General features: G+C 45.3%; 2 protein-coding genes across 8 annotated transcripts in view; both read left to right on the top strand.

Annotated features, from left to right (window-relative positions):
* Window positions 1–12,074, top strand: part of PUS3 (pseudouridine synthase 3) — a 284,654-nt gene that overhangs the window by 65,662 nt on the left and 206,918 nt on the right. The gene's annotated exons all lie outside the window — the stretch shown is intronic.
* The window catches only part of CDON (cell adhesion associated, oncogene regulated), a 121,268-nt gene continuing 120,539 nt past the window's right edge, over window positions 11,346–12,074 (top strand). For 2 of the 6 annotated variants that reach the window (XM_066259651.1, XM_066259652.1), the window contains exon 1: window positions 11,346–11,577. The gene's annotated coding sequence lies outside the window, so the exon portion shown is untranslated. The remainder of the gene's footprint in view (window positions 11,578–12,074) is intronic. The other 4 variants (XM_066259646.1, XM_066259647.1, XM_066259645.1 and 1 more) reach the window with 2 other exon arrangements.

The following is a 12,074-nucleotide window of genomic DNA, read 5'->3' as shown; positions in this document are numbered from 1 at the left end:
ATTGCTTTTTGCTATTTTTTTTTTTTTTTTTTTTTTTTGAGAAGGAGATAAACTCTTGCATGAATCCTGACTGTAATCCACCTGGCAAACACTGTCTGGGGCTAATGTTTGAATCAATTGAACCATCCTCAGTGCCCAGGGCCAACACTCAGATCAACTGAGCCACTGGCTGAAAGAGGGGTAGAGAGAGGGGAGGGGGAGAGGGAGGAGAAGAAAAACATATGGTTGCTTCTCATATATGCCCTGACAGAGGATTGATCCCAGGACATCCGCAATTTGGGCCAACTCTCTACTTACTGAGTCAACTGGCCAGAGTCAGATGATTGTTCTTAAATTTTGTTGTAATTCCAATTTGGTCCTAGGAGGAAGTGAGTGTAACAACATTCACCTACTCTGTTGCTATTTTGGATCTCTGGAAGTTATTTACATAGTTATCATTTATTGATACCCTGCTATGTCACAAATGCTAGGAATGTGCTAGGAATTTACTCATATTATCGCATTTAAGCCTTAAAAGGTGGGTATTAGTTTCATTTTACTTTTCATTTTGTTAGTTTCAAGTAAGTAACCATTTACATGGCTCAAAAATCAAAATTTATTCTTATCTCTGTTCCTATCAAATCCTATTATCTGCCATCCATAAAAAGCAAACATTTTTAAAGTTATTCTTTGGATCCTTTCCATAGTTCTTTGTGCAAAAGAGCAGCAAATATGAATTTGTTTTAGTGTCTTCATCTTAGAAAATAGAACATAACACTATATATACCATTTTGCATCCTCATCTTTCTCTGTTCATTTGACAGTATATCCTACAGTATTTTATTTTTCTTCTCTTTCTTTTGTGTGTGTGTGTGTGTGTGTGTGTGTGTGTGAGAGAGAGAGAGAGAGAGAGAGAGAGAGGAAGGGACAGAAGTGAGAAGCATCAACTTATATCAATAGTTGCGTCACTTGAGTTATTCATTGAGTGCTTCTCATAAGTGAATAGGCGACTGCAGCCAAGCCAGTGACCCCTTGCTGAAGCCAGCGACCTTGGGCTCAATCCAGTGACCATGGAATCATGTCAGTGATCCCACAATCAAGTCAGTGACCCAGGCTCAAGGTGGCAACATCCCAGGTTGATACTCTATCCACTGTGCCGCCACCGGTCAGGATCCTACAGTATTTTCTATAGCAGTTCTTTGAGAGTGTCCTGTTTCTTTTTTCAGTTGCATAGTATTCCATTTTGTGGACACCTGAGTTAGTTTTAATTGTCATAAACAGTGTTGCAGTGAATGAACTTTTATATCCAACATTTCATGACTATAAGATTATCTGTAGAGCCTGACCAGGCGGTGGTGCAGTGGATAGAGCGTCAGACTGGGATGCGGAGGATCCAGGTTTGAGACCCTGAGGTCGCCAGCTTGAGCGCGGGCTCATCTGGTTTGAGCAAAAGCTCACCAGCTTGGACCCAAGGTCACTGGCTTGAGCAAGGGGTTACTCGGTCTGCTGAAGGCTCGCGGTCAAGGCACATATGAGAAAGCAATCAATGAACAACTAAGGTGTCACAACAAAAAACTAATGATTGATGCTTCTCATCTCTCTCCATTCCTGTCTGTCTTTCCCTATCTATCCCTCTCTCTGACCCTATCTCTGTTACTGTAAAAAAAAAAAAAAGAAAAGAAAAAAGAAAAAAAAAGATTATCTGTAGGATAAATTTAAAGGCTGGGACTACTGGACCAATAGGTAAAAGCATGCTTAATTTTGATAATTTTTGCAAATTTTCTTTCCTGGAGGTTGTATCAATTTTTATTCTCACTATCAATGTATGAAAGTGCAACACAGGTATCACTGTCTCATTTTATACATGAGGAAACTGAAGCATGGAAAATACAAAATCAGGTAGTTAATAATATTCAGGCTGAGACCTAGAGTAGTGCTCTGTTGTATTTGGTATTTGTCAAATAGTCATTTTTATTGTTACTTATTTTATATAGACATAGGCCTAATTCTTCTAAAGTTTTATATAAACTCCTTGTGTTCAGAGACTTTCTAGTGAACTGAGATAGAGGCAATTAAGTCAATCTTAAGTGAGAGGGAGGGAAAGGGGACAGAAGATAAGAAAAGTTGGGAAAACGAATGGGAGGTGACATGTTACCATGCTGGCCACTGCTTTTTGACAAGTCACAAGAGATGCAGATGTTCACTCAACAAGTGCTCTTGCTTAGCCATGAGGGATGTCTCCAGATGAGATGTACTGGAAAACCATGCCTCAGGACAGGCCACTGGATAGAGAAGAGGAGGAGGAATCTATTTGTTGTGTTTCTCCCATGCCCTTCTCACACACCTGCACTTTTGGGTTTGGTCACTTGGCCCTCTAAGCAGATGCCGGGGAAGCCAGATCCCAACTGAGAGGGCTGTTGTGGTAGCTGAGGGTTCTAGAGACGGGCAATACCAAGGGATCCTTAGAAGGCCCACAGATGTGTTGGATCCAGGTATTTTCTTATACCTTTTCAGTTTAGTACTTTATACCTAAAAGGTGCTCAATAAAATTTTTTTTTCTTTTTTTTTTTTTATTGTATTTATTTTTAATGGGGTGACATCAGTAAATCAAGATACATATATTCAAAGGTAATATGTCCAGGTTATCTTAAAGTTCAATTATGTTGCATACCCATCACCCAAAGTCAGATTGTCCTGTCACCCTCTATCTAGTTCTCTTTGTGCCCCTCCCCCTCCCCCTTCCCTCTCCCTCTCCCCCCTCCCCCCGTAACCACCACACTCTTGTCAATGTCTCTTGGTCTCAGTTTTATGTCCCATCTACGTATGGAAAAATGCAGTTCCTGGTTTTTTCTGATTTACTTATTTCACTCCGTATAATGTTGTCAAGATCCCACCATTTTGCTATAAATGATCCGATGTCATCATTTCTTATGGCTGAGTAGTATTCCATAGTGTATATGTGCCACATCTTCTTTATCCAGTCATCTATTGATGGGCTTTTTGGTTGTTTCCATGTCCTGGCCACTGTGAACAATGCTGCAATGAACATGGGGCTGCATGTGTCTTTACAAGTCAATGTTTCTGAGTTTTTGGGGTATATACCCAGTAGAGGGATTGCTGGGTCATAAGGTAGTTCTATTTTCAGTTTTTTGAGGAACCACCATACTTTCTTCCATAATGGTTGTACTTCAATAAAATTTTTAATGGATACATTTATTTAAAGTGATATTAATAAAAATAAATATTTTTATTGTGCGGAGACATTAATGTATAGTAATTAAGATTCTAGCTTTTAGAGCCAGACTACATGGGTTTGAACACCAGCTCTGACACTGAGTAGTTGGATGATCCTTTTCAGGCAAGACACCTCACCTTGTGGGCCTCAGTTTTCCCATCTGGAGTGTGAGACTACAGCTTAAAATAATAGTTGGCAAATAGCAAGTATTATATGAGAATTAATTATTATTATATCTAACTTTTTACTTAGTATTTGCAATATATCAAGTGCTGTAGTAAGTGCTGCCTATGTATCATCTCAATTAATTCTCCCAGAGCCCTATGAGCATAGGTCATGTTATCCCCCCTATAAGTAATAAGGTCGCTATTTTACAAAGGATGAAATAAAAACTCTAAAAGTTTAAGTAACTTGACTGAGTCATTTGAGGGAGGGTCAGATTTGGAGAACCAATTTTAACATATATTTGGTATTATAAAAGCACCAATTCAGGGCTAAAAGTCATTAAACATACATTCCTTGTCACTTAGCATCTATCATCTTTCCCACCTGGTTACGGGGATGTGGCACTTGGCTCATGGTTTTTCTTTCAACATTCTCTCCGTCCCTTCAGTGTCTGCCCATCTCTCAAGCCCGTGTCCCCTGATCCCATAAATTCTGCTGACCTTAAATCTCTACTCCATTTCACCCACCAGCATTCTTTGGCATGCCTAATTGTTACCTGGAACTGTTTCACTTTGGACATGATCATAACCAGAAGTTTCTTGGCTTTTTCACTCATCAATACTGTAACCACTGATTTTTAACCTGATAAACAGTCCTTTTCTTTAATCTGTCACTTTAGTCCAGTCTATCATTCTTTTCCAATGCACAGCCTGGATTCTATGATTGATGATTATTTTATGATGCCTTATTCTCCTTCTTGCACATCTCCTAGCAAAACTCCCAATTTGGATCAGTGTTACATTTTTTCTTTTACACTTGAGTGGTTAAATTTTTATGGAGAAGATCTTGTAATCCTGTAGATTACATTATTACAAATCTCTGATCTCTAACCTCAGCTATATTCTCAGTGCCACTTATCAGTCCTGTGATTGATTTTCAAATTCCAAAGTGCATTTTTCCTAGTGACTATTCCAAACTCTCACCACTTTCCTCCAGCATCCCTTTCAAGTCCTACATCTTGAGTTCGGTAAACAATTTCCTTCCAAATTCATTAGGACAATTGAGTTTTGTTATTGGCACTTTAGAGATACATTCTTGGCCACAGCTTTCTAGAGTTCCATATGTTTCCTGAGGAATCACTTATAATTTTGGGGTACAAGTACTACTCTATGCTGATGAATTTTCAAATCCATATGTTAAGCTTGGACTCATCTATCTAGTGGACATCAGTACTTGGAGGTTCCACAAGCACCTCAAATTCAAAAGGTTCAGAATTGAAAACATCATTGTTCCCTTAAGACCTGTATCTTCTGCAGAGCATTACTCTCTTCCCAGGTAATATAAGGGTAGAAAGTGTGACCACCATCCCTTCAAGCTAGAGGGCTGATGTCATCCTTGAGTCCTCTTTATTCTTCCATTTTTTTTTTTTTTTTTTTTTAGAGAGAGAGACAGGAACAAACAGAAGGAAGGGAGAGAAATAAGAAGCATTAACTCATGCCCTGGCCAGTTGGCTCAGCGGTAGAGCGTCGGCCTAGCGTGCGGAGGACCCGGGTTCGATTCCTGGCCAGGGCACACAGGAGAAGCGCCCATTTGCTTCTCCACCCCTCCGCCGCGCTTTCCTCTCTGTCTCTCTCTTCCCCTCCCGCAGCCAAGGCTCCATTGGAGCAAAGATGGCCCGGGCGCTGGGGATGGCTCTGTGGCCTCTGCCTCAGGCGCAAGAGTGGCTCTGGTCGCAACATGGCGACGCCCCAGAGGGGCAGAGCATCGCCCCCTGGTGGGCAGAGTGTCGCCCCATGGTGGGTGTGCCGGGTGGATCCCGGTCAGGCGCATGCGGGAGTCTGTCTGACTGTCTCTCCCTGTTTCCAGCTTCAGAAAAAAAAAAAGAAAGAAAAAAAAAAAAAGAAGCATTAACTCATTGTTGTGGCACCTTAGTTGTACATTGATTGCTTTCTCACATGTGTCTTGAGTGGGTGGGGGGGAGTGGGTTCCAGATGAGCCCGTGCTCTACCCGGTGACCTCGGGGTTTCGAACCCGGGTCCTCAGTGTCCCAGGCAGATGCACCACTGCCTGATCAGGCAAGTCCTCTTCTTTAACTTCAAATGCAATCAGTTTCCAAGTCAACTGTCTCTTGTTTCTGGGATTTCCCCTTTCTTCTCTGCCCTTACTATTGTTGTCCTAGTTCAGTCTCTTGATCCAACTAGACTTCCAGGACTGTTTCAGAAGCTTACAAATTTTTTTACCTCAGGGTTGTCTCCCTCAATTCTATCTTCATTACTGCTGCTAGATGATCCTACTAAGCACAAATCTGACATTAAGATGCTTACATTTAAAACTCTGCATTGGCTCCCCATCGCCTACAGGAAAAAGCCTGGCTTCATGGCATGACACACGTGACCAATTGTGATCTGGCTCAGTTTCCTTCTGAAGTGCCTTCATTTACCAACCTCTACCTGGCCCCTTATACTTTAACCATAAAGGAAAGCTTGCAGCTCCTCAGAATTGCCTTGTTGTTTCTTGCCTCCGTGTCTTTATTCATAATGTCCTTTTTGTCTAGAACTTCCACTCCTTCACCTATACTTGGCCAACTCCTACTATCCATTAAGGCTATATTTGATATTTGTAGGTCACTTCTTTTGGGAAGACTTTTTTTTATGGTATTTTTTGAAATTAGAAGCGGGAAGGCAGTCAGACTCCTGCATGCGCCTGACAGGGATCCACCCAGCATGCCCACCAGGGGGCAATGCTCTGCCCATCTGGGGCATTGCTCTTTTGCAACTGGAGCCATTTTAGTGCCTGAGGCAAAGGCCATGGGGCCATTCTCAGCAACCGGGCCAGCTTTGCTCCAATGGAGCCTTGGCTGTGGGAGGGGAATAAAGAGATAGAGAGAAAGGAGAGGGGGAGAGAGGAGAAGCAGATGGGCGTTCTCCTGTGTGCTCTGACTGGAAATTGAACCCGGGACTTCCACATGCTTGGCCAACGCTCTACCACTGAGCCAACCGGCCAGGGCTTGGGAAGACTTTATTGACAAGCTGCTTTTCCTAACCCTAAGACTCCAGATCGGATTAGCAACACTGCCTTTGAGCTCCCATGCCTCCCACCTCCCCACTGATTTTGCAGATGTCTCAATGTACTTATCCATTTGTGTGTCTATATCACAATTAGACTGTGGGCTCTTTAAGCTTGGGCCTGTATGATATTTCTCTATGTATCTTTTTGTTCAGCAGTGGCATAGAGTAGGTGCTCAACAAATACTTTTACAGTAAATATTGAACAAATAAGTGACTTATTAATGAAAACTTATTTACCTGAAATTATTTTTTCACTTTATAAACAAGGCAGAAAGGGAATAATTGGTATCAACAAACATCATGATTATTTCTCATGTTTGATTATAAACAATAAGCATAGTGATATTCATATGGTGTTGTGAGATTGGGGGTACCCAGAGTCAATGGGGCCCTAAGAGAGGAATCTGGTAGGGTCTGCAGTGCTCCTACTGTGGTAGGGGACAGTTAGGATTCTTATAGGTTGCCATTCTGTTCACACAAATCTCTCATTTTAGTGAAACCATCAATGTTTATAGGATATCTTATTTGCGGAATGAAAAATCACTTACTATACCTTGTTAAGAACATAGATTCTTGGTTTGAATAAGTACCAAATGGACACAATGGAGAACAAACTAGAATTAAAGTTTATTTTCTCCCTCCTATACTGACTTTCTTGGGACCTATGGCTTTTACCAAGATCCTGCTTCTAGCTAAAGCAGAAAGGTAATGTGTTTGAACACTATCACACTTTCAAAGCACTGTTTTTTGTGTTTGAAAATCAAGTAAAAAGGTAAAGGTCATATGTAATGCTGGTGACTGAGGCCAGGAAGGTCCACATTGGATTTGAACATATGGTAGAGAAACTGCGGAGCTGCAAAGCATTGGGCAATTACCATTTAATAAAGCCTCACAATGGTGGACGAACAAACAGGCAGGGAAAACTTCTCAGGCCCCTCATAGCAGTGGGCAGGCAGTCCACCAACTGCAATCTGCAATCCACACTGAGCGCAAACACCTACAGTGTGTCTGTAAAGTCATGGTGCACTTTCGACCGGTCACAGGAAAGCAACAAAAGATGATAGAAATGTGAAATTTGCACCAAATAAAAGAAAAACCCTCCCAGTTTCTGTAGGATGATGTGGCAGCATGTGCGCATGTGCAGATGATGATGTAACACCATGTATACAGCAGAGCAGCCCACGGCTAGGCCAGTCGAGATGTGGATGGTACAGAGGATAGTTCAGTGTGTTCGGTGGCTCGCTAAATTCGAATCCGTGACCAAAGTGCAACATGAATATTGGTGCGTTTATAACGAAGCGCCACCACATAGGAATAACATTACTTGGTGGGATAAGTACTTGAAGGAAACTAGCAGTTTGGTGGAGAAACCCCAAACTGGGCCAGGGGTAGGCCAGAGGTCCCCAAACTTTTTACACAGGGGACCAGTTCACTGTCCCTCAGACCGTTGAAGGGCCAGACTATAAAAAAACTATGAATAAATCCCTATGCACACTGCACATATTTTATTTTTATTTTATTTATTCATTTTAGAAAGGAGAGAGAGAGAGAGACAGAGAGAGAGAAGGGGGAGGAGCAAGAAGTATCAACTCCCATATGTGCCTTGACCAGGCAAGCCCAGGGTTTTGAACTGGCAACCTCAGCATTTCCAGGTCGACGCTTTATCCACTGCACCACCACAGGTCAGGCTCTGCTCATATTTTATTTTAAAGTAAAAAACAAAACGGGAACAAATACAATATTTAAAATAAAGAACAAGTAAATTTAAATCAACAAACTGACCAGTATTTCAATGGGAACTATGGGCCTGCTTTTGGCTATGAGATGGTCAATGTACTCCTCTCACTGACCACCAATGAAAGAGGTGCCCCTTCCGGAAGTGCAGTGGGGGCTGGATAAATGGCCTCAGGGGGCTGCATGTGGCCCACAGACCATAGTTTGGGGACCCCTGTGGTAGGCTATCAGTCAGTGATGAGTCTGTGAGGCTATAAGGGATAACTACCTAAGGAGCCCTAAAAAATCTGTGCGTGAGCCTACATCGAACTGCACTGAATAGGTATGAAACTGGGAATTTTCCTTTTATTTGGTGCAGAATTCACATTTCTATTGTCTTTTGTTGCTTTCCTGTGACTGGTCAAAAGTGCACCATGACTTTATGGACACACTGTATATAGCCTTACATAGTGTGGGGCAGCTGTGTTACGCTTGCTTGTGGGGTTACCAGCTGCAAGCACTTTTCCTGATTGGTACATGAGTATGTGGCTGTACCACATGTGTATAGCCTATATAAGGCTACGGGTTCTTGTGCTTAAGAGAGATTGGGGATTATGGATGCATGGATTGCCTGTCCACCACTGTGAGGGGCCATTTTTGCTGTTTGTTTGCCTGAAGGGCGGTTTCCCCTGCCTGTATGCTTGTCCGTTGTAGAGTTTATTAAATAGAATGGCCCAACCCTTTCTGGCTCCGCAATTTTTCTACCATCTGCTTGAATCCAATGTGGACCTGCCTGGCCTTGGCCAACAGCATTACATATAGCCTATACACATGTGTCGCTGCCATGTGCTCACATACTAATCAAGCAAAGCGCTTGCAGCTGGTAAGCCAGTTGAGCAAGCCTAATACAGCTATTTTCCCAACACCATATCTCCCCTGAAGTCCAGTACTGAGTGTTTCTGAATTTCAGGTATCATTAGAGTCCCTTTTGTAGTTAAACTAATAGTAAGTAAGGATGTTGATTTAAAAGATGAGCTAACTGCCAATAATAATAATTATTGTAAATAAGTCACAGTCCTTGAATGGCCACTCAGTGGCAGGCACTTAACATTAAGTATTGAGGGGAACTGTAATGCCGGTGGCCAAGGCCAGGTAGGTCCACATTGAATTCCGGTAGACAGAGAGAAACTGCAGAGCTGGAAAGGGTTGGGCCATTCCGTTTAATAAAGTCTCATAGGTCTTGGCTGGTTGACTCAGCGGTAGTGTGTCAGCCTGGCATGTGGAAGTCGCAGGTTCGATTCCCAGTCAGGGCATACAGGAGAAGTGCCCATCTGCTTCTCCACCCCTCCCCCTCTCCTTCCTCTCTCTCTCTCTCTCTCTCTTTCTCTCTCTTCCCTTCCCTCAGCCAAGGCTCCATTGGAGCAAAGTTTGCCTGGTGGATGGTTCCATGGCCTCCACCTCAGGCGCTAGAATGGCCCCAGATGGGCAGAGTATCGCCCCTTGGTGGGCATGCTGGGTGGATCCTGCTCCCACGCATGTGGGAGTCTAACTGCCTCCCTGCTTCCAACTTCGGAAAAATACAATAATAATAATAATAATAATAATAAAGTCTCATAAAGGTGGACAAGTACACAGGTAGGGGAAACTGCCTCTCAGGCAAACAAACAGCAAAATGGCCCCTCACAGTGGCAGGCAGGCACCCCGTAATCCCCAATCCCCAATCTCTCTCAAGCGCAAGCACCCATAGCCTTATATAGGCCATACACAGGTGGGGCTGCTACACACCCACGTACCAACCAGGCAAAGTGCTTGCAGCTGGTAATCGCATGAGCAAGCCTAACACAGCTGCCCCACAGGGACCAAAGTTTTGCATCCCAATATATAGCTTTGGAGATGTTGATTTTAAGCTGGTTAGTAAGAGAAAAGTAAAAGGAACTCAGAACTTTTGACATTCTGTCTTTTTGCCTTAAGGAATTCAGATAGAAAAACCTGCTTCAGGAAGGGAACCTTAGTAACGTCACCTTGGCAGATTCAGTTTAGCACCTAGGAATTAAATGTGGCAAATGCAAAATCTAGCAAAGCCTGTTTATTGAACTTCCTTCCGTATCTCACTGTTCAAGATTACCCAGAAATCATTTACCACACGTTGTCCATCTGTGCATTACCTGCTTTCCTTTTGAAATAACAGACTCCTGCCCCCTCCCCACACCCACTCTTTGTCTGAAATGGCATGTAAACCTCAATTGCCCAAGGTGTCTTTGGGTCGCGTATTTCATGGCACCCCTGCATGTACACCCCTAGTAAACTTTGCATATTTTCTCCGGTTAATCTGTCTCTGTTACATGTATTAGTCTAGGTAGAACTTAGAAAGTGGGGAGAAAGGTATTATTGCACCCCCTCAACATCATATTTATGCTGCACGACAACCTTTTAAATAGAAATTATTTTTTCCTTTTTCTGTTTGAATAATTGAAGTTCAGTGAGATCAAATAACTTGGGGCAGGTCTAAGCACAAGTTGGTTAGACTTTGGGGCCGCAGGCCACGCTCGTTTCACCAGGACAGAGCCTCTTTCCCAGCCTAAGTTTTGTTGCCTGCTGGCGTGGCTGTGAATGTAGAAGCGTGGGCTGGGGAACCAGGTGAAACTGCGGAAGAAACGAAACATGGCGTGTAGTGAAAAGGCGAAGGAAACATAGCGGCAGGAAGCTAGCTCCAAGAAACAGATACCAGGTAAGAGGCGAAAAACCTGACAGGTCGTGAGCGCCTTCACAACTTAGGGGCGGGGCCAGAGCGGAGCCTGGGCGGGGCCTGGGCGGGGCACCGGGGGATGTGAGGCCCTTGTGGACGGCTAGGAGCACCGCCTCTCCGGGGAAGTGAAGGGGAGGGGAGAATGAGTGCAAGCCTCGGGGCACTCTCCAAGAGTTGCTGACACAGCTTCTCCTCACCTACCCTAAACCAAAGCAGGGACTTACTATGATTTTATAAAGTGATGTTCTTGCAGACAAGCAGGAAGGCGACTGGAGACGGTCCTGCACATGGTGTCCCCCCACCCCTACAAATTGGTATGTCCCGACCCCGCCATCGATCTGGCAGCTGCGTGCGCACCCTCCGGCGGGGCGGGGCCGCCTCGTGCCGCGCTCCCGCGCTGCTGGGTACGCGCCCGCGCGCCTAGCCCTGGGCGGGCAGGCGCGGCTGCGGGGGCGCGCCCCGTGACTCCGCCCCGCCCCCTCCCCTCAATCCCTGGTACGCGGCTCGGCGCAAGGACTGCGGGGACCCGCGCCCCCGCTCCGCCCCCGCCCGGCGCGTGGAGGCCACTCGGATCGCTGTCGCCGCTGTAGCCGCCCGCGCGGGATGATCTGGGGCGGCTCTGGGAGCCGGCTGCCGCAAGAGGTGTGGGGGCTTCGCCTGCCCGCCGAGAGGTGCGGGGTGGTCCCGCTGCGGGGTCGGGAGACGGGCGGTTGCGGCGGGCAGCAGGCGGGCCGGGGGCGCGGGGTCCGGGGCTCGGGCGGAGTTCGAGAATGCTGGGCCGCCCCTCGGTGGAGGGCGGGGTGTCAGTGACAGGGACGTGCCGGGCAGGTGGGACGAGCCTGGCTGAGAGCTGGGGCGCCCGCACGTCCCCAGGGAGCGGGGTCCCCGCCCCTCAGCTTCCACCAGCAGGGCGCCTGCGGGACGGTGATTTATGTGGGGTGAGCAGGAGAAACGTCCTGCACAATGTATCCTTCTCTCCCGTCACAGTCGCCCTGACTTCCCAGCCCCAGGGAGTTCATTTTCCTTCTCCGTAAGCTTTCTGTGGGTTGCATTATCATTTCTGAATACATTGCAACTCGCTATTTATTTCAGCCTGCGCTTCCAGACCTTTGTTGCTTTCCGTCCACATTTAGGAATTGAAGTCATAAATCACAGAGGAGGGTAGAGG

Source organism: Saccopteryx bilineata, chromosome 2 (assembly GCF_036850765.1).
Source record: "Saccopteryx bilineata isolate mSacBil1 chromosome 2, mSacBil1_pri_phased_curated, whole genome shotgun sequence".
Lineage (NCBI taxonomy): Eukaryota > Metazoa > Chordata > Mammalia > Chiroptera > Emballonuridae > Saccopteryx > Saccopteryx bilineata.
Note: the sequence above shows the minus strand (reverse complement) of the source record. Positions and strands in the feature narration are given on the sequence as shown.